The sequence below is a fragment of the Cervus elaphus genome, chromosome 4 (assembly GCF_910594005.1).
Source record: "Cervus elaphus chromosome 4, mCerEla1.1, whole genome shotgun sequence".
NCBI classification, from domain to species: domain Eukaryota; kingdom Metazoa; phylum Chordata; class Mammalia; order Artiodactyla; family Cervidae; genus Cervus; species Cervus elaphus.
The window spans coordinates 54,998,224-55,021,298 of record NC_057818.1 but is presented as its reverse complement, the minus strand read 5'-3'; the positions used below and the strand labels follow the sequence as shown (position 1 = coordinate 55,021,298).

The window sequence follows — 23,075 nt, the reverse complement described above, 5'->3', positions numbered from 1 at the left end:
ACTGTTAAGTAACATACTGTTCTTTCTAATTCTGTGTACATTTGGAACTTTTCATTAATAACATTGTTTTTTTTTTTTTTTTTTCCTACTGCACACATCCTTTGTCCAGCAATTCCCCCTATGGGAATTTTAACTTACACTCTACTCACATTGATGGCTCAGCTGGTGAAGAATCCACCTGCAATGCTGGAGACCTGGCTTCGATCCCTGGGTTGGGAAGATCCCCTGGAGGAGGCATGGCAACCCACTCCAGTCTTTTGCCTGGACAATCCATGGACACAGCAGTCCATGGGGTCACAGAGTTGAACACAACTGAGCAACTAAGTGTGCACACACACACACACACACACTCATATTGATGCAAATCAACAGTTGTACACACAGTGCCTCACTGTAGTCTTGTTTGCCATACATAGCCTGGAACTAATCAAAGTGTCCAGCAGAGGGGCACTAGCTTCAGTAAATTAGGGTCCGCCAGTGGAATAAATACTATGCAACTGAGAAAGATACAGAATTTGACAAGTTAGGGTATATTATTATATATCCTATATATAGGTATATTATTAAAAATTAATAATATATTAATTCCAGGGTATATTATTAAAAGTTAAAAGCAAAGGGCAGAACAGTGTTAGAATAACTTGCCATTAGTACCTTAAAAAATAGGGAGGTGTGAAGAAAAAGTGGGGGGCGGGGAGAGAGAGAGATGCTAACACAGGCAGAATGTCTGTTTAGAAAGAGGTCCCCAAACCATAACCATTTACCTCTGGGAAGAGGACGTGGATACAGGTGGCTGGGAGACGGTGAGGGGCAGAGAGGGGGTGGGGCAGGGAGGGAAGGAAGGCTTTCCACTAAAAATCTTTGACGTTATTTGAGTTTTACACTTGGGTGCGTTGTTTCCTATTATTATTATTATTTTTTTAATGTTTTTAAGCACCAAAGAAAATCGGTTTCCTAAGCGTGGCCCTGACCCCACACATCTGCTCTGAGACTGGAACAGAAGGATCAGGTGGTCCCCTCTGTTCCCTCTGGGGATGGGGCGGCAAGTGGCGGGTTGGGGCGGGGGGCAGGCATGGCTGAGACTTAGCAAGGAGAGCAAAGTCACCCTGTGGGGCTGCCCAGGGCTCCCTGGAAATGATTTCCAGATTTGGGAGCCCTTGGCTGAGGCTGGGGGAGGGGGAGATACAGCTCAGGAAGAACTGGGGGAGGAAGGGGAGGAGGCGGCGGGGGAGGTCTGTGTACCTGCGAGAACACACAGGAAGAGCAGGCCTGGGCAGGGGGCGGCTGGAAACGCCGAATCCCACCTTGGCTGAAGAAAACAGCCACCAAGTAGCTTCATTCATAATAGACAAAGAGCAGAAACAACCCGAACGTCCATCAATGGATGGATGGATGACGCGGATGCAGTATGTGCGTACAATGGAATACTACTCAGCCAGGAAAAGGGAGGAAGCACTGATCCATGCTACGATGTGGATGAACCTTGAAAACAGTATACAAAGTGGGAGCAGCCAGACACAAACGACCACATGTTGCGTGATTCTGTTGGTTCGAATGTTTAGAAAAGGCAAAGCCCCAGAGTCAGAAAGTGGGGCTTTGTGCCAGGGGCCGGATAGATACAGGGTTTCTTTTTGGGTAATGAAATTGTTCTAGAACTAGAGTGTGGTGACGGTTGCACAATTCTGTGAATGTACTAAAACCCACTGAATGAAACGCTCTAAAGGGGAGAAATGAATGGGATGCAAGTATCTCAGTGTTGAGAAAGAAAAAGGAACGAAGCTCTGAGACATGCTTCAACAGGGGTGAACCTTGAAAACACACTGCGTGGAAGTCAGACCCCAAAGGCCGCATAGTGGTGGGTTCTATTTGTATAAAATGTCCAGAGGAGGCAAGCCCGGAAGAGACAGAGAGCAGATTAGGGGTTCCCAGGGGCTGGAGGGCAGGGGGAATGGGGAGCAACTAAGGGAATTGGGGTTTCTATCAGGGAGGATGAAAACGTTCTGGAACTAGACTGGGGATGGCTGCACAACTCCGTGAACATACAAAACACCAATGAATCGAACTCCTTCAATGGGGGGATTTTGTGGTATGTAAACTATATCTCGATTCAACTGTTTACAATTTGAAGCAAGGAGGGGAACTTCCCTGGCGGTCCAGTGGTTAAGACTCTGCCTTCCAATGCAGGGGGCGGGGGAACCAAGATCCCACATGCTGCGAGGTGCGGGAGAAATAAAGAAATAAATAAGCAAGGGAAAGAAGAAAGGCAAAAAGAAAAAAAAATTTTTTAAGCAAGTAAAAAAAAAAAAAAAAGAAACTGGTCATGCAGCCCACCACCACCCCCACCCCGACCCTGACTCCCAACCCTCACTTCCCAGGCCACACATCCTCCCAGGGCATGTCCCCTCAACACGACACCCCCCACCCCGGCAAACACACGGAAGCACCTGGACCCCAGCCTCCAGTCCTGGCTGTACTTCCTGGGTGCCCTACAGGATCCGGGGGGAACCCCATCGCCAAGGCAGGTCCCTGGGAAGCCTCCCTCTGGCTGACCCCGGAGGGCCCCCACGAGAGCTGAATACAAAGATTTAACCTCTCATTCCACCCACCCTGCCCCCGCCCCAACCCCACCAAAGCCAAAAATGGGCAAGAAAACACAGAAACCACAAAGGCCTGTGAAATGTGCTGGGTTTGTAGAATTTCTTAAGTGTGTAAAGTGTTGATCGCAGAGGCATAAATGCCTTTAGACTTCAAAAACACAAAACCCAGCACACGGAGGAAACTTCCTGCTTCAGCAAGAACTGAAAACACAGCCACACAGAGCAAGTCGGGCCCAAGGGGCTGGAGGGAAAGGACCTGAGGGAACCCCCACCCCACCCCTGGCTCCCACCCCCCACCCCGGCTTTGCGGTGCCTCACGAGGTGAAGCTGGTTAAGAGGTGAGATTTAGGACTGTTACTTCCGCAGGAGGGGACAGGAAAACCTGCATGGTTCCTTCAATGATCCTTTGATGAAATAATAATCTACAGACTAAGTTCTTGCTTCAGGCAACTTGCTTCAAGCTATTGATTCCATAGCATTCCTGGGAATCCCTTTCTCAGCTCACCTCTCTGAAGCCCACCCAATCCCTACCCTGCCCCTCTTGCCCCGAGGACAATCTACCTTTCCAAAATGCTGAGAAGCTGCTTTCCCACCAGGCAGAGAAAAAAACAAAACCAAAAACATCACATTCACTCACTCGAGGAGTATGCAGTGAGCACCAACTATGCCCCAGGCCCTGGTAGACCCCTCATGGAAGAAACAAATCCTAAATTGGTAAACAAAGTCACTTACAAGGTGATATTGGCCAGCAGTCATTGTTCAGTCATGTCCAACTCTTTGCAACCCCATGGACTGTAGCCCACCAGGCTCCTCTGTCCATGGGATTTCCCAGGCAAGAACACTGGAGTAGGTTGCCATTTCCTCCTCCAGGGGATCTGACCCAGGGATCAAACCCAAGTCTCCTGCATTGCAGGTGGATTCTTGACCACTCACTGAGCCAACCTAGGAAGCCTGAAGTGAGGAGGGATCCCGGCAAATAGGTAGGGGGAAAGCATCCCCGACAGAGGGAACAGTGAGTGCAAAGGCCCTGGGGGAGGAATGTGCCTGACTGGCAACAAGAACAATTAGATCGTTGGCAAGTGGGTGGGAGGTATTAGAAAGGATGGGGGAGGGTGGTGGACAGGTAAGGTGGGGAAGTGAGGGGCTTTGGTTCTAAGTGTTCTAACCTTCCAGAAGCGCCTCAAAGCCTCCAACATGCTTCTGGGTCTGAGCCTGGGATATATAAGGGGACCAAGGCAGTACTCTCTCAAGAGTCTAGAAGTTGCCAACAGTTCAAATTTTCTCACATTTCTACTTTCATTTTTTTCATTGTTTTTCAAATTGTGGGTTGCAAAATTTGAGCAGTGATGCAATCAGTGTAGTGGGTCTCAACCATCACTGAAACAATGAAGGAAAAACAATTGAATAAAATCGGAAAAACGGATTGCTGAGGGACTCAAAAGTGGTTAGGCTAAGTGTTCCACAAAACTTTGTTTCAGGGGTATATGTGTGTATCTCTCCTGGATCACAGTGTGAAATATGTCTCATCAGAGACTACAGGTTCAAAAGTGAGGAGAACAGCTAATCCAGATATCCCTTTCCACAGATCTGAAGCCTTCGCACTCATTCGACTGTCCACCCGGGCAACTACAAATATACACCCAATATGGTAAAGACTGTTGTAGGTCTCCCCCCCTCCTCCCCCTGCCACCAACCATTTTCTTTTCCTGGACTACATTTCCCAGCACCCCTTGTAGCTGGGTGTAGTCACGTGACTGAATTCTGGCCAACAGAATATAGGTAGAAGTGACACTTGGGTTTTCCAGGCCTGGCACAAAAGACATCCCTCCACGCTTCTTCATCTACAGAGGACCCCAAAGACTAAGGGGAGGGCAGAGCCACACGAGGGAAGGAGCCTGGTTCTCTGGATGGATGCAAGTGAGGCCGCCCCAACAGAAACACCCTCCTTGGTCTATAACATGTGGGAGAAAAATACTTTTAAGCTGCTTAATACACTTAAGCCACTGGAGAATAAAAGACTTATTTGTTAACAGAGGCTAGCATTACTTGTGCTAACTTATAAACGCCGCCGCCCCCCGCCCCCCCCCCCCCCCCCCCCCCCCCCCCCCAGCCAAATGAAAGCTGGTTAACTCAGCAGCCTGCCAAATGAAGAACCTTTTTGCTGACGTCCCAGAGAGGGAATGAAAGGAAACTGAGTCTCTGCACGTCCCAGAGTAAACCAGGTGTGCCTGGCTGAGAAGAGCCTATTGCGAAGCATCAGGGTCACGTTCAAGGACAGAGATGTAACATCCACAAAATGCATTCTAAGTCACAACAGGTTCTTAATTTGAAAAGAAACACAAACTCCATGATGAAGACACAAGTTGCACCTCCAGCCCAAGACCACATCAAAATTAAGTGCGCCCATTTAGAAACCACCATTACCGGAAATGATCTGAAGTTGATGTAAAATGTCATGTTAGTTTCAGGTATACAACACAGTGATTCAGGCTTTCATGACAACCCTGCATCCTTATTTCACCAATGAGGAAAGCTGAAGCCAAGAGCCAACTTGACAGCAGGAATTGAGGTTTACCACAGGCCATTACAGTGCTCAATTTAATTCCACATGACCCCGGAAGTGGGAGCCTAGGCTAGGTCAAAGGAGGGTGAAGACGCCACCTACTAGGCTTTCCTGGTGGCTCAGCGGTAAAGAACCCACCTGTCAACGCCAGAGACACAAGAGACGCGGGTTCGATCCCTGGGTCGGGAAGATTCCCTGGAGAAGGAAATGACAACCCACTCTGGTGTTCCTGCCTGGGAAATCCCATGGACAGAGGAGCCTGGTGGGCTACAGTTCGTGGGTTCTCAAAAGAGTCAGACACTGCTCAGGGACCAAACAGCAACAACAAACACCGCCTACTTTATCTACTACAGTGCCCGGCACTGGCAGGAAAACAGGAAATTTCTGTTGAATACATGAGCAAACAGCTGCTCTTCTCCCTTTGGACAGATGAGGTCATAAGGACCAGGGATGGCAAGTCACTGACTCAAGCTTACCCCGTACGTGAGGGAACCACAGCTCAGATGAAGCGCAGACCCCCCCTCCCCGGCTTCACCCTGTCTCCTCGGCCAGTCTGTTCCCCAGCGTCCCTGACACCCACTCAGGGCCTTTCTTCTGCTCCTCCCAACCTCTTCTCTCCCTGCTCAATACACTTGCTTATGGCTAATTCACATCCTCCCAAGTTCCTCATTCACTAAATATTCACCCATTCAGCAATTAAAGCTCGGGACATGTGCTGCGTGCCAGGCTCTGGTCTAGAAGCTGGAGGGACGGCTGCGAACAAGACAAAGATCCCTGTTCACTTGGGGCTTACGTTCTGGAGGAGGGTAAGGATCAAGACAAAAAAAGAACAGTATAACATATACAACTACTTATTTACAAATATTTAATTTATATATATTTAGTTCCTATTTATTGAATAAACATTAATAGATATTTGAATTGATGTCATATATAGAATTATTTATCAATAGAGAATCTGCCTGCCAAAGCAGGAGATGTCAGAGACGTGGGTTTGATCCCTGGAGAAGGAAATGGCAACCCACTGCAGCATTCCTGCCGGCGAAATCCCAGAGACAGAGGAGCCTGCCGGGCTACCTGCCCATGGGGTCGCAAAAGAGTCAGGCATGACTCAGGGACAAAACACCAACCATGTGATATAAACAAATATGATCATTTCAACGTGTCATCAATATAAAAATAGTGTTAATGGGGAATTGACTCTTTCCGCCTTTCCTTCTAAGGCTTTGAAATCCAGCATGTTTCTCTTCTTGAAAACGCACAGCTCATCCAGTGGGCAGTGCTCTGGCGAGCAGAGTTCTTGCGTTTTTACTGATTGGCAGGAGCCACGAGAGGGCTCTGAGCAGAAGGGATGTGAGCTGACTCAGGTTATAACAGGGTCCCTTTGGCTGAGTGAGGGAAAAGGCCGGTAGGGGGCAGGGGATGGAGGGAGCCCCGGGCGGGAGGAGGAGGCTGATCTCAGGCGGGAAGTGATGGTGGCTGGACGGGGCTGGGGGCTGCGGAGGAGGTGGGGAGAGGGGACAGATCGTGGAGGTCTTCTGCAGGCTGAGCTCACAGGCTACGCTGGTGGACCAACGGGGGACAGAAGACAGGCATCGACACAACATGTGAATAACAGAGGCGTGGGGGTGGTCAATTTCGTGTCATGTGTTGCTTATACCCCAACAAGAAAAATTCAAATTGGGAGTTCCCTGGCGGTCCAGTGACTAGGACTCGGTGCTTTCACTGCCAGGGCCCAAGTCCGAATTCCTGGTCAGGGAACTGAGACCCCCACAAGCTGCACAGCATGGCCAAAAAAAAAAAGAAAAATTAGAGAGAGAAAGAAGAGTCAAAGATGACGCCAAAGAACCCGACCCAGGTCAGTGGGAGGATGGATAGACCGAGATGGTGACAAACTGGAGAGACGCAGGCTTTGCTTTATTGGCGTGTGTGTGTGTGTGTGTGTGTGTGTGTGTGTGTGTGTGTGTGTGTGTGTGTGTGTGTGTGTGTGTGTGTGTGTGTGTGTGTGTGTGTGTGTGTGTGTGTGTGTGTGTGTGTGTGTGTGTGTGTGTGTGTGTGTGTGTCGGTCGGGGTGGGGAGGGGGCGTGGTAGGCAGTGGGGAGCTAGGTGTCAGATGTGTTTGGTTTGAGGTGCCTATGAAACAATCCAGGGGAGTGTTCAGCAGAGCAGGATGTGCGCATGCTAAATCGCTCAGCTGTGTCCGACTCTTTGCGACCCCATGAACTGTAGCCCGCCAGGCTCCTCTGTCCATGAGGCTTCTCCAGGCAAGGGTACTGGAGTGGGTTGCCAGTCCCCTCTCCAGGAGATCTTCCCGACCCAGGGATCGAACCCAGGTTTCTTGCGTCTCCTGCGTCGGCAGGCAGGTTCTTTACCACTAGCGCCACCCAGGAAGCCCAAGAGCTGGAGGGGCTGGAGACAAAAGTGAATAACCTCTGCTCCCTGGCCCGCTTGCCCTTAACTCCTCTCATGACCACTGCCACAGCGTGGCCTCCCTGGACACCGTATCTATAGGCACAAGCAGCATCGTATCACAAGGGCTGGCCCTTCATCACACTCCCCCTTCCTCCCTCACCACCAGTCACGGCCCAACACAGACTCCAGACTCTTTCAGGGTACAGCTTCCAGAAGCTTTCAGGGTACAGGCTTCCAGAAGCCTCTTTACCCACTCCTCCCACCCACCCGGCGTCCTTGCCCTCGGAACCCACCGAGGCTCAATGCGGCTGCTCATTTTGCACGGTCTATGGAGAAGCGCAGAATCTGAATAGCAAACACCACCCAGTATCACTATATGGGCAACATGCACCCTGCAGGGTGGGCCAGCAGGTGACAGAATCCATGTGCTTAGAGGTCCCCGAGGCTTTGTTCAAAACCCTGGAGGGGACATGCATTTTGAGCAGCAGATTCTTCTACAGACTTGGCCAGGTGCTGCGATGAGCACGTGTCTATGATGGAACACCCACAACTGGCTGTGGGATGCCACCGGGACTCAAACGCTAATATTTCTGCAGCCGAATATATGAATATTCACACAGAGCACAGAGACAGACTATAAATAGCCTGGCTTCAGGTCAGGTGCCTGACGAGTCACCGCAGGTGAACGCCTGTTATGGCCACTGATGGAGGTGGTGTTACCCTGAGAGTTCGTCTTGCTCTTGCTGCTGTAAGAAGGGAAGGGTCTTTATGTTAAGCATGAGGCTTCCCCAAAGTCCAGCAGCGGGGCGCCCCTGAGCCCAGGTCAGACAAACCTGGCTTCAGATCCCTGCACCGCAGTTTTTCTGACACCAAGCCACTGACCTCATTTCTCTGGGGTCTCAGTCCTGAGGGGTCTGGAAGGAGCTGGCTGTTGCCTACAAGCCTTAAATTAATAATGATGACAGCAGCAATACCAGTAACAGAAGCTAACCTTTATAGAAGGGCTTCCCTGGTGGCTCTGTGGTGAAGAATCCGCCTGCTAATGAAGGAGTTGCAGGTTTGATTCCGGGGTCGAGAAGATCCCCTGGAGGAGGAAATGACAACCCACTCCAGTATTCTTGCCTGGAGGATCGCCATGGTCAGAAGAGCCTGGCGGACTATAGTCCGTGGGATCGCAAAGAGTCGGACATGACCGGTGCCTAAACAATGGAGCCTGACTGGTACAGGGGGCCCCGAGCGCCACGTGGCCACCACCTCATTGACCAGACCCTTATCACCCTCCAGGGAAGCGGCATCTGTTTTTTTAATCCTCTTTTAACAGAGGCCCGGTGCAGTTGGCCCAAGGAAGGAGACAGCTTGGGGCTCCAAGTCCAAGTGTATCTGCAACAGGCCCTAAACACATCCAGAGCACCAGCCCCTAGGTCAGGCCGCCCAGTTCCTGATGTTGATCCCCTCCCAGTGGGGATAAATTAGTCAAACAACCACTATGTGCTGTCTGCCTCCCACTGAACCCTCCCAAACAAGCCCCGAGGGGCAGGTACTATTATTTTACTCCTCAACTGTACCCCGACATGTCCCACGTGGAGGGGGAACCCCCACACACGTTCTCCAGACCAATAGAGTCCGTCTCCGGATCCAGCCAGCACTCACGCCACCCAGGCTGGGCCAAGCCTCCTTCCACCACCTAGAAGGGCCTCTGGCCTCTCCTTTTTTGGTTCCTCTGAAAGCTTTGCCTTCCTCTGAGTCAGAGGCCGCTCCAGAGGCTGCCCCACATCTCCAAGACAAAAGTTATCTAAGCAGCGGGACCTGGCTTGATTCTCAACAGCAACTCCAGGGTCTGGCACATGCCTGGCAGTGAGCAGTCACTCAGTAAATTCTGGCTGCTGTCTGCCAGGGCTGAGAACGGTGAGGCCTTTCTGGAATGCCACTTGGCACTGCCTCCCCAAACCTCAGTGCATGCTTCCCTTTGCCTTGGCAAGTCCTCCAGGAATCTGGCCGATAGAAACCCTCTTGCACAAGCCACTGCAGGTGCAGATACAAAAATGTCCAGGTCGGATCACTCCCCAGCTCAAAAGCCTGCTGTGGCTCCCATCTCCCTCTGAATGGGAGCCCAAGTCCTGGTCAAAGATGCAGAATGGAAACGCTAGGGTAGCAGAGAGACAGCGTGGTTCAGCTCCTAGTGGAGGTAAGATGGAATGCCAAACTGCTCAAATTAAAGGAGTCAGGAAATGAGAGAAAAAGGAACAAAGGACCCTGGAGATAAACTGAAAACTAACAGCAAGATGGGAGACTTCAATGCGGCCACATCAGTAATGAGGGCAAACACGAATGGTCCAACCCTGCACCGTCCACTCGGAGCAGTCTCACGTGACTTCCTAGCCCCGGAAACAGAGCTGGTCCAACAAGATGTCCTGAGTGGAAAATACACACTGGATTTCAAACACTTAAGTGTGGGGCGGGGTTGGGGGGAAGACCACACAACACCTGTTGGCAAGGATGTGAAGCAACTGGAACGCCTGTGCACTGTGGTGGGAATGTGAAAGGGTGCAGCTACCGTGGTCAACAGTGGCTCCTCAGAAAGCTAAAAAGAGAATTACCAGATGACCCAGTGATTCCATTCCCAGGTATGTATCTGAAAACACTGCAGGAAGCACGGCTCAAATACTGGTGAGGAGGCTCAACAAGATCAGGAGACCGTGCCACCTAACACCCTTTTTGTTGAGTCACTCTGTCGTGTCCGACTCTTTGCGACCCCACGGGCTGTAGCCCTCCAGGCTCCTCTGTCCATGGGATTCCCCAGGCAAGACTACTGGGATGGGTTGCCACTTCCTCCTCTAGGGGATCTTCCTGACCCAGGGATGGAACCCGTTTGTCTCCTGCATCTCCTGCATTGGCAGGCAGATTCTGTACCACTGAACCACCCAGGAAGCCCAAAGACACATACAGGCTCACAGTAAAACCTGGTGGCTGAAACAAAACAAAACAAAAATCCATTGAGTAGAGGTTAAATCAATTATGGAATACTCCTCTTCTAGTTTGCTAAAGAAAGAGTTCTAGCGGGGCAGGGGAGAGGGAAGGATTCAGAGTTGGGGATTAGCAGATGCAAACTATTACATACAGAATGGATAAACACCAAGGTCCTAGCGTACAGCTCGGGGAACTGTACTAAATAGCCTTATAAACCATAATGGAAAAGAATATGAAAAAGAATGTGTGTGTGTGTGTGTGTATGTATATATATATATATATATATATATATATAAATTGAATCACTTTATTATACACCAGAAACTAACACATTATAAATCAACTACACTTCAATTAAAAAGGAAAAAAAACATGTAAAAAAATACATGTAAATCCATGGCTGATTCATATCAATGTATGACAAAACCCACTGGAAAAAAAAATAAATAAATAAAATTAAAAAAAAAAAAACAACCAGGGAACAATTGAAAAAAAAAAAAAAAAGAGGGTTGTCCAGTGACTAAGACTCTGAGTTCCCAATGCGGGGGGCTCTCGTTTGATCCCTAGTTAGGGAACTAGATCCCACATGGTGCAACTAAGACCAGGCATAGCCAAGTAAATAAATATTAAAATGAATAAATAAATAGAAAAAAAAAGAATGGAGTCCTAGATTGCTGTCATGGAAACAATTCTAAGACATTTGTTCAAGTTAGAAAAGCCAGGTGTGCGGTGTGCTCAGAGCAGGGGGCCTGAAGAAATGGCTCATCTGTTTATAACACACCCGACAGGAACCTGGTTCACTGTGACGAGCGGCACAAAACGTGTGGCCTTCCTATGGGCAGAAACCCGACACGTGCACCCTGCTCCTCCACGTGGCGGCTGGGCAGGGCCAGTACTGGAAGGAAAGCCTCGGCACGCAGTGGGGGAGCTTGCCACCGGAGCCTGTCCAGTCCACTCCTGGGTGGGCCAGGAGTGGTCTCAAAAATGGTCCAAATCTCTCATTTCAAGGAGAAAGAAAAAGATTCCAACTGTGTGCCATTCTGCAAAAGGCAGAACTCTGGAGACAATAAAAAGATGAGTGGCTGTCAGGAGTTTGCAGAGAGGAATATACAGAGTATAGATGTTCTCATGAGCAGTGAAAGTGCTCTGAGAGACATTACAATGATGGATACATGTGGTCATACTTTGTCCAGACCCACAGACTATGCAACACTGCTCTGCTCATTAAAGTGAACCCTAAAAAAAAAAAAAACAATAAATAAAGTGAACCCTAAGGTGAACTTGGGGACGTTTTGATTATGTGTCAATGCAGTCATCCTTGGCCTAAAAACAACAAAAAAAGAGGTGCCATTCTGTTGATAATGGCTGTTTCACGTGAGGGGAGGGGGAATATGGGGAATTTCTGTACATTCCTGTCAGGTTTTACTGTAAACCCGCTGTTGCTGCTGCTAAGTCGCTTCAGTCGTGTCCGACTCTGTGCGACCCCACAGACGGCAGCCCACCAGGCTCCCCCGTCCCTGGGATTCTCCAGGCAAGAACACTGGAGTGGGTTGCCATTTCCTTCTGCAATGCATGAAAGTGAAAAGTGAAAGTGAAGTCACTCAGCCGTGTGGGACTCGTAGCAACCCCACGGTCTGCAGCCCACCAGGCTCCTCTGTCCATGGGATTTTCCAGGCAAGAGTACTGGAGTGGGGTGCCATTGCCTTCTCCATACTGTAAACCTAAAACTGCTTTAAAAAAAGAAAAAAGGTCTCCAAAACAAAATTTAACACTCAGGATAGACATTTTTGGCAAAACTTTTTTTGCTTTTATGTATGTATACATATTACATATGTGTGTGTTTGTTGGATTGTGATATAAAATACTATAAAATTTGTGCTTTTAAAGTGTAAAAAAAAAAAAAAGCCAGGTGTAAAATGATTCATATGAAACATTCGATTAAGAGGGGAGAAAAATGTAGTCATAGAAAAGAGGGGCAGAATGAATGCACCCAAACCCCTCACAGAAGGCCCTCTGGAGGGGGCAGGATAAGGAGACAGTGAAAAGACTTTCACAGGGCTATATATGACTTTTTTTCCCCTGTATAATAATTCATATAGATCTGCCTTCAAATTGATAAGCCCCAAAGAGTAGTGGCTCAGATGGTAAAGAATCCATGTGCAAAGCAGGAGACCCAGGTTCAATCCCTGGGTCTGGAAGATCCTCTGAAGAAGAAAATGGCAACCCACTCCAGCATTCTTGCCTGCAAAAATCCCATAGGCGGAGGAGCCTGGCAGGGCTCCACAGGGTCGCAGAGTCAGACATGACTGGGTGACTAACATTTTCACTTTTAATTTCGAAGAGTTAAATCCTAAAGGAACTCAAACCAGTCAATCCTAAAGGAAATCAACCCTGACTATTCATTGGAAGGACTGATGCTGAAGCTGAAGCTCCAATACTTTGGCCACCTGATGCGAAGAGTCGACTCACTGGAAAAGATCCTGATGCTGGGAAAGACTGAAGGCAGAAGGAGAAGGGGACAACAGAGGATGAGATGGTTAGATGGCATCATTGATTCAATGGACATGAGTTTGAGCAAACTCCGGGAGATGGTGAGGAACAGAGAAGCCTGGTGTCCATGGGGTCGCAAAGACTGAACAACAACAAGAGTGAAAGATATCTGACAATAGCTTCCCTGGTGGCTCAGATGGTAAAGAATCTGCCTGCAGTGCAGGGGACCTGGGTTCAATCCCTGGATGGGGAAGATCCCCTGGAGAAGGGAATGGCTACCCACTACGGTATTCCTGCCTGGAGAATCTCATGGACATAGGAGCCTGGTGGGCTACAGTCTGTGGGGTCACAAAGAGTTGGACACAACTGAGCGACTGAGCGACTAATTCACACTTTCACTTTAGCCTCAGTATCCAGTGCAGAACCCTTGAAACAACACAGAAATCATCCGGAAACCACTCTACCCCTTGCTACTCAAATGTGTGGCCCCAGACCAAGGGCAGCCTTGGTGTCCCCTGGGAGCCGGCAGGAAATGCAGAGTCTGAGGGCTGCCACAGACCCTGTACTTGAACAGGTTCCCCAGGGGATTTGTGCTCAAGATGGAGAAACTGTTGACCTGCAACACAGCCCAACCTGTCCACACCAGCAGGTACAGACTAAAGGCTAATAACAGCAACCAACACTTACAATGGGCTTACTGAGTGTCAGGCCCTGGATGGTACCTTATCTCAATGAAACTCCACAGACATCCCAATGGGTAGATCGTTTCTGTCTACAACCCCATTTCTGCAATTCTGACCTCCAAAACTCTCTAAAAACCAACTCCCTCTTTTTCCCCCTTTTACTCTCACTGGGGGACGGGGGATGGGGGAGGCAAAAGTTGACCTGCCATGACTATCCTTCCATATCCCACTTAGTATAAACAGTCACAGATATACTGGGTGAAGTTGCTTCAGGCTTTTCAGTAAGCTGTTCTGGAAAAACCCGAAAGAACTTTTTTGGCCCATCCAATAGTAGCAGCAGAAATAGTATTTGCTGCAAAAATCTTTAGCCTCTTTGAGGAAGGAGAGCTGCCCTGCCCGGCTGGGAGCTGTTCTACCTCATCTAGCCTGCTCTTGGCTCTGAAATATTCTGAATGTTGAAACACCACTGAAGCCGGTTATTGCCATAAATTTACAGCACTTCTGCTGACATGTGACGTCATCTATGAAACCTCTGCGAGGCAGGCTCCAGGCCCCTCTTGCTGATGGGGAAACAGGCTGAGAGGGGTGGAGGAGCCCCTGTGCCCAGCCAGATCTGCCTTCCAGAGTCCTGACCCCTTTGGGCAGGCCTTGCTGACTCACACTCAGTCACCCACCCGGCTCCATCACAAACTCACAAACACATCCGTTGCCTGGAGGAAGCGCAAGGTTATGTTAATGAAGACACCAAGGAGGGGAGAGAGGGAAAGAGGAGGGAGGGAAGCCTCCTGCTGAGCCCAAGCCTCCACTGGCTGAGCTGAGACCCACCCGAGCCAGATCCCAGGGCAATAGTGGGAAGGGGGAAGGGCAGCTTCTGGATTGTGGGCTTTGGTCCTGGCCCCTGTAACAAGCAAGCAGTGAGGCTTTATGGCTAAAGGCCTGGGCTCTGGGGCCAGACTGAGTAGTCTGGGAGGCAGAGTTGGGGGCAGGGGTGGGCGGGAATCCCCTCTACTCTTCAGCAGCTGTGTGACTCCGGGCAAGTGTCATTTAATCTCCTGGGCCTCAGTCTCCTCATCTGTACAACATGTAACTTGTTCAGTTGCTCTTTGTGACTCCACGGACTACAGCACACCAGGTTTCCCCGTCCATCACTATCTCCCGAAGCTTGCTCAAACTCATGTCCATTGAGTCTGTGATGCCATCCAACCATCTCATCCAGTTGCCCCATCTTCTCTGGTCCTCAAGCTTTCTGTACAATGGGGTTGCCCATTGCACCCACTCCTAAGTCTCCACGTGCGTAACTGAGTCAGGACTTGTGAAGGCCCTAGACCAGTGCCCAGCATCGAGTGAGCTAGTATTAGTGTTGCTATGGTAACTGGACCCACCCCTCCCTCACCCCCACTGAAATCCTCCACCAAAGGTTGGGATGTAGAGTCAAGCATGCATTTTTCTGGGGGGAAGGTCGATGGCCTCCAAAGAATCCTCCTTCCCCCAAACTAAGGACCACCACCTGCTCTTAATCGGGCAGAAACAGCTTCACTTTGGGACTTCCCGGGTGGTGTTATTGGTAAAGAACCACCTGCCCATGCAGGAGACCTAATAGACACAGCTTCGATCTCTGGGTTGGGAAGGTCCCCTGGAAGAGATGGCAACCCATTCCAATATTCTTGCCTGCAGAATCCCACGGACAGAGAAGCCTGGTGAGCTACAGTCCATGGGATCGCAGTCAGACACAACTGAAGTGACTTAGCATCAGCACGTGTTCTTAAGACCTCTAGAGATAAGAGGCGGCTGCCTTCTCCCAGGCGCAGCAGGACTGCCAAAGCTCCCTCCCTCCTAGCAGCTGGCGATACCACCAGCTTCCCCTCAACCTTCTCCTCCCATCTCCAAGCAGGTCCACACTGGCCTCCTGAACTCCTTCCCAACTACACAAACACCCTTCTTCTGCCTTCACTCCCCTCTCCTCCTCATCTCCTGACCTGTAAGGAAACCTCACTCTTGAGCCCAACCAGCACCAACGCCCCCCCCCCCCCGCCGCCTCTTCTAGAATCTTCCTTCTCTCCTTTCTTTTTCTCTAAGCCTGCTCCAATCCAAGGAATCTTTGTCTCTAAGCCTGTCCCCTCTTTCATGCAGTGAATACTGAGTCTGGACTTATTCCCAGTCAGGTCCGAGGGACAAATTCTGACAAGGAAATAAACCAAGGGACGTGAATGAAGTTGGACAGGGTCATCAAGGAAGGCTTCCTGGAGGAGAGGGTATTTAAATTGAGGCCTGCAGGACAGGACGAGGAGCCCAGAGACAGGAAGGAGTGGGTGAAGATGAGGGCAAGGAGAAGCAAGAGCAAAGGTGGGAGGGGCAGGAACCAGCAGGGTGCCTGAAGAAAGCAAGGTGGGAGGGTAAGAGATGAGGTCAAGGAGATAAGCCCAGGCCAGACTACTGGGCTTCGGGAGGGGAGGGGAAGGGAGGGGAAGGTTAGACTTTCACCTGAGAACACTAGGGAGCCATAGAGGATAGCAGATATATAGATATAGGTATAGATGTAGATAGATAGATATTTTCAATCTCAGGCTGCCAAGAGCCCCATCTGCCTGCCTTCCTTCCATCCATCCATTTATCTATTTATCCACCTATCCATCCAGCCATCTTCCATTCATCCATCCCTCTATCCCTGAAGCCATCCTTCTTTCTCAACTCCTCACCATATTCCAGTCTGCCTCGGGCCCCTATCTGCCCATCAAATCCAGGCTCCTCCCTCCCTCTCAGTTCTGGCCAAAGAAGTTCCCACCTCTCCTGTCCTCTCCCTGAGGAACTGTCCCCATCCCTGGGGCTCGAGTGATCAATCCAGGTCGTCGTTTCTCACTCGCGACACTTCCAGTTCATTCATTTCTCCTGTCTGCACCTTTCCACCAGCCAAGAGGGTGCTGGAGTTCTCTTCTCTGGGGTTTGTGCTCCCCAAACCAGATACTGCTACAGTGTCCCAGGAAAGGGTACCTGCATCCACTCAGTCACTCAAGGCAGTGACCTTGGATCATCCCAGAAACCCTCTTTCTCTTCTCTTATGTCCCATCAACAAAATCAGGGCACCCCAGATCTCAGTCCCAGTGTCCTGGGCCCTCTTTCCCTGGAAGTTTTATGCAAAGCATCCCAGGGTCCTCTGCTAGAAAGGTCCTACAGCCCAAAGCCCCCTCCCAACCCTCCATCCCTGAAGCCCCCCTCCTTCAGGAAGCCTGCCCTGATGTATCAACATACCCCAGCAGTCCTGCCTCCTCCAGGCCAGCCCAGGTGACACTCCCAAGATACAGATCTCACCTAGCTGGGAGGATGGGTGTGTTTGGGGCTTACTCCCCTCCCAGTCCCTGAGGGTAGAGCTCTGAGACCAGGGACAGGAGAGGCCTGCTGTGCAGGTCTGAATTAACTAGCAGGATGCACCTGGATTCAAATCCTTGCTCCACTAGCAGCTAGCAGTGTTGACCTTGGAAGAGACATTTCACCTCTGATAACCACACCCAGTGGAGTCCCACAGCCGGAAGAAGCAGGAGGCGAGATGGACTAGTGGCAACACGGGGCGGGGCCTGAGAGTGGGAGTGCTGGGCGAAAAAGACACAGAAGAAGAAATACAGCAGGAGCCTCTGGAGAAAGCAAAAATCCACCACACAGAGCGAACAGTTTGCCAGGGCACTGAACAATCTGCCAGGGCAGAGGGCCAGGAAAGGGGATGGGAATAAAAGGGGATTTTATACAGACTTATAAATCTATATTTGCAGGTATTTGAATATAATATATACATTTATTATATGCTCATCATAGTGCTAAATTTACATTTACTATTAAACTATTATATAAAGTACAATGATACAGAACATATGGAAATGTGTGTGTGTGTGTGTGTGTATATTTTTTTTACTGCCTGTTTGCTTAAAGCAGGCTTATGTTAAGAACTCCCTTAAACAAATCTCCCTCTTCTTCTACAGGGCCTTCCCAGTGGCTCAGTGGTAAAGAACTCACCTGCTAATGCAGGAGACTCAGGTTTGATCCCTGGGTTGGGAAGATCCCTTGGAGAAGAAAATGGTAACCCGCTCCATTATTCTTGCCTGGGAAATCCCATGGACAGAGGAGCCTGGCAGGCTACAGTCCATGGGGTCGCAAAGAATCGGACATGACTTCATAAACAACAACAACACTCCTGCTACAGAGTTTGGCCCAGAAATGGGCTCAGTGTCCCTGTGACAAATGGAGACCCAGTGCCCTGCTCCTTAATGATCTCAAAAAAAAAAAAAGCAGGACTGTGGAAGGGAGGCAGGGAGGGAAAAGAGTTGGGCGGACGTCAGGGAATTCTGCTCATCCGACTAAGGAGACAGAAATCTGACAAAGAGAAACAACGCTTCATGAAGTAGTTTTGAGACGTAGGGGGCAAACCGTAGGCATTCAGAAAAGCGAAAGTGTGAGTCACTCAGACATGTCTGACTCTTCGCGATCCCATGGACTGCAGCCCACCATACTCCTCTGTCCGTGGAATTCTCCAGGCAAGAATACTGGAATGAGTAGACATTCCCTTCTCCAGGGGGGATCCTGCTGACCCAGAGATGGAACTGGGGTCTCCTGCATTGCAGGCAGGAGACCCTCTGAGCCACCTGGGCGGTCAAAAGGGTTGCAGAAACCCAAAGGCTAGAATGGAGGAGCCAGTCTCCCAAAACTGTTACCAACTTCAAGACCTGAGTCTGCATCCGTCTATAAAAGGAGACGCAACTTACAAGCGACAGCTAAGAAGATTTGACAGAACACAGAATGGCTGGTTTCCAGTCTGTGACTAAACTCGGGGGGACAACACTTGAGCTCCCCCGGCCACCACCACGCATCTCAGTCTTTCCATTGAGCAAGGGCCAGGCTCTCGTCCTGACCTGCCCCATGGGCCCTGATTCACTCCCTCCCTGTAGATAGTTAGGGAGCGCCTACTGGGCACCGGGAAGGCAGCCAGGGTAGGATGTAACAGCACCTATGAAGCAAGGGTCACAAGCAGCCGGGAGACCAGTGGCTGCCTGTCCGGAGCCCTGCAGCTCTGAGGGCTGGGCATCCTGAGCCAAGGAAGGGGCACTCAGGAGTAGGGCATAATAAAAGTGCTAAGGGGATGGGTCCAGGGCAGTGATGAAGGTGGCCGAGTTGGCCCGGGCCCCACCCACCAGGACTCTCTTGGGAGATACGTTCCAAGTGGGAGCCCGGGATTGGCACTGTTAACAAACACTGCTGGTGCTTTGGAAGCAAATGGGTCACACTTTTTACAAAACAGAATGGTGACTCCACACACAGGCTCTTTGCTCGGCTTTCTTCACCCCTGTGACATGTCCATCCTTCAGTCAGTCAGCTGGTCAGTCAACAAACATCTCTGAAATTCCTACTGCATGCCAGGAGCTAGGAACATGGGCACGCTGTTTCTTTCCTTCCATAGTTTAGAGTCAAGTGAGAAAGCCAGGCCTGAAGGGACGCTCACAGGACATCTACATCCCAACAGAGCTACAAGGGGTGATGTAGTGAGCAGAGACAGCATCCCCAGACTGGGGGCTGAGGCTGGGGAAGGCACCCAGGCGAGGGGCTCTTGAATGATGAGATTTCACGGGGGTGGGGAACGGGAAGATCTCTCACTAGGGAGAGAAAGGAGGTAAAACCTTCCCAAGGACTCCTGCTTGGTGAAAACCAGTCAGGCCGTCCTGAGACCACAACTACATGGCCGAATTTCAAGACAGTGATGCTGAGATGCTCAACCCAAAGGACCAGGCGGGTCTGCGAGAGTCTGTGGGATTCGAGAAGAGGCAAGGCAGATCTGCAAGACCCGACATGAGGGAGCAGCAGGCCAGTGGCTCTGATGCTCTGGGAGGCGGTGTTGACGAGGAAGGGGCACAAGGGAACTTTCTGGCAGTGATGCAAACGCTCTGGGTCTGGACGGGGTGTGGATTACACAGGCGGCTACCGTTTGGCAAGACTCGGGGAGAAGCATCGGTCATCTGTGCGTTTCGTTGTGTATGTCAGTTACATCCAGTATAAAGGATAGAGGGAAATATACGCCTTTCTGTGAAAGAACACGCACATCCACAGAACCAGGAGGTCACTGGGCAGGTTCCGGGGAGAGAAATGAAGCCAGCGTGGCAAGAGCTTGCCAGGATGAGGGAAACCCGGCCCGACCGGGTACAGAGCTGAGAATTCTTCCAGTGATTCCCCCACCTCGCCTGGGGGGCTGGGTGTCTGAGGATGGGTGAGGCGCCTCCTTGAAGGGCAGGAGGGTGGTTATACAGTCCAGTCAACTGTCACAAGCGCCCGGGAGGTCGGTACTGTGGGCATCAGCCTGCCCAGCACCACACGGTGAACGAGAGGCAGGACAGCATGCCTCCTCTGGACAAAGGGGACCCAGGGACCCTCGATCTGCAGGTGTCCTGGGGGAACAGGTTGGAAAGGCCACCAGGGCTCCCTCCAGGGCCCCAGGGGTCATTAACAAGGGTCCCACAGCCACAGCCAGACATTACTCCTTCACTCCACTCCCAAGGCTGCCAGGCTGGGACCTACGGGACACAGGGGGTGGAGTGGGGGGTCATCTAGAAGTCAGCAACCCTTTCGCCCCCGCAAGGACAAGAAACACTTTAAATGAGAATTACAGAGAGATGGAGTGAGCAAGAGGAGGGGAGAAAGGCAACTGGGCCTGCCTGGGGACTCCAGAGATGTAGACCCTTTCTCTGATCTCTGAACCCTAGAAGGAGCCTTTGGTTACAGTCCCCTTGGGGCACACCTGGAAGTAATCACGACAGTGACAATGGTGACCTGCCAAGCGCTTAAGAGGAGCCAGGCACTTGCAAAACACTTTTCCACGCGGGACCTTATTTAACAAATGCAAAAGCTCTCAAAAGAAGCATCAGTTATTATTCCTGTACTTCTGGTTCAGGAGGATAGTAACTTGCCTCCAAGTCACAAAGTCAGGAGGGGCAGAAAGAGGACTCGAACCCCTCACTGTCATCTATCCATCCCCCTGTCAACAGCCCACCTTCTCTGTGATTTCTGCACAGAATATATCAGAACCCCCAACCCACACAATGCACATCCAGGCATAAATCCCCGAGCCTGTGTGATTTGAAACAGCTACCAGAGTGCAAAGCCTGGGGTGGCCAAGACAGAATGGGACAACCTGACCACAGCTTACTGCCTGCGGCCTTGATTGCTCCCACCTGTGAAATGGGCTTACTGTCTCTTCCCTCACAGGATAGGACAGATCCCAGAGGTGATGAAGTAGATTCTGGATGCCAAAAATAACAAAACCATTAATAACATTAATGTTACAGTTGAACTGATACAGTGTTTGGAATTTGCTTAAACATACTTTAGCAGAAAAGGGAAAGGAAAGGGCAGAAATGGGGAGGGAAGATCAAGAGAAAACTGGCAAAGGTGGAGATGGATACATGGGGGTTGATTATTCTATTCTCTCAACTCTTGGTGGGTGCTTTAAATTTTCCATGATAAAAAGTTAAAATAACAACAAGCAAAGCAAACCTTCCCTGTGCGCTCCTGCAAGCCAGGGTCTGTCTTAAAAGCTCTCCTACATCTTCACTCAGTTAAGCCTCACAGTGACCCCATGAGTTTTGTCAGGGATGAGGAAACTGAGGCCCAGAGGGGTATTTGATTCCCTTGGATTCCTCTTTTCAATTAAAATGGCCAACACTGACTGCCCAGGTTTTCAGGGGAAGGAGGCAAGGACTTGGTATCTAATTCCATGGGAGACTTTGGTACTTCGCTCCACCACTATCAACATCACCACCATGATCACCACTATTACCATCATCATCACCACCACAACCACGAACGTTTTCTGAGCACTTGCGATATGCCAGGCACCGTGTGAGGCACTGAACACAAAGGTGGGTCTCCCGTCACAGCCACTCTTCCAGGTAAGGAAACCGAGGCCCAGAGCAGGGCAGCCCCGTCTGTCCCCAGCGCCACGCAGCCTTGCCTCATGCCAGAGCAGCCTGCCCTGTGCCCTCCGCAGCCAAGCTGTATAGAATGCCAACAATGTTCCCTATGTGCCTTTTTAGAAGACAATGGAAAGCTTTCAGAGCAGGGAAGTCAGCATGGGGCCCATGGGAGAAGAGTAATCATAGCAAAAATAACAGCAACATCAGATGCTGATTCCCGAATGCCAACTGCCCGCCCGGCTGGGGAGGGCACTGCCTCCTTCTGCCCTCATAGCCCACCTGCTGGGGAGATGTCATGAGCCCACTTCACAGACAAGGAAACCAAGACCCAAGGAAGGATCACTTGCCCAAGGTCTCATTGCAGATAAGTGCAAAAGTCACCTCCCCTGCCTGTCAGTAAGGGGGTTCACAGCCCAGGATTAAGGGGTTCCTGCCCCCAGGTGACAGGACTGCCACAGAATGACAGCTGACTTGGTAAATATTATTTAATCCTCACAACAAAGTTTCCAAAGACAGGTACTAAGACCGGCCCATTTCACAGAAGGGAAAACTGAGGCCCAGAGTCAGCAAGCCCCCAGCCTGCAGCCATTCAACCAGCAAGTGGCAGAACCTGGATTTGAAACAACAGCACCCACATCCTTGACCTCCACACCATGCATGCCCACCTGGGGTGGGTGCAGGTTACGGGCAGGAAGGAGGAGGCAAGGAGGTCATGAGAAGCAAAGACAATGGGGCGGACTGGCAGGATGACTTGAACAGGAAGGGGAATGACTTCCTCCAAGATTCACCTGCACAGGTGCCTCCTCCGTATGACCCAATGACAAATCACAGTCTCTTGACCCATCAATCCTGCCTCCAATATATCCTGCCGGCATACCCATTTCCTGATACGCCAGGTGGATGCCTGTCCTCCTGCTCAGCAGGTAGAAACATCAGGAAACACCTCCATATCCATGTTGAGTCATGGAGGACTTGCCCACACCAAGGAATATAACACAGTCGAGAAAAACCCAGAAGAAACCCTCTGGGTACTGTGTACATCTCCCAGGGAGATGAAGCAAAACAAGCAACGTGCAGGACAATGAGCAGAGGGTGCTAGCATGTGTAAAATACATATTTTTTAAGACATACACATGTACACAAATGTTTGTGCACAGAACATCAGGATTGAGGAGTCGCCTCAGGGGAGATGAGCTAGGAGACTGGGGATATCCCAGAGGAGGAAAGGGGAGACTTGCTATGTTTGGCATCTTGAATTTGTCCTGGGTATCCAGGAGAAAAAAAAAAAAAAAAAAACCACAGAGAGAGAGAAAAAAGGTGTTTCCTCCCTGGAGCCTTTGCAAACCACCCAGACAGAATGGATCAAGTCCTCCAGCAGCCTTGAAGACAACTCTCTGCTCTCCTCCTGAACTGGGTCCCT

General features: G+C 50.4%; 1 protein-coding gene and 1 non-coding gene across 7 annotated transcripts in view; one reads left to right on the top strand and one right to left on the bottom strand.

The window, feature by feature from the left end:
- Positions 1-23,075, bottom strand: part of BICRA (BRD4 interacting chromatin remodeling complex associated protein) — a 74,239-nt gene that overhangs the window by 45,964 nt on the left and 5,200 nt on the right. The window lies entirely within an intron of this gene.
- Positions 11,266-11,394, top strand: LOC122693000. Its single transcript, XR_006340806.1, has one exon. It is a non-coding gene; the product is annotated as a small nucleolar RNA SNORA11 (small nucleolar RNA).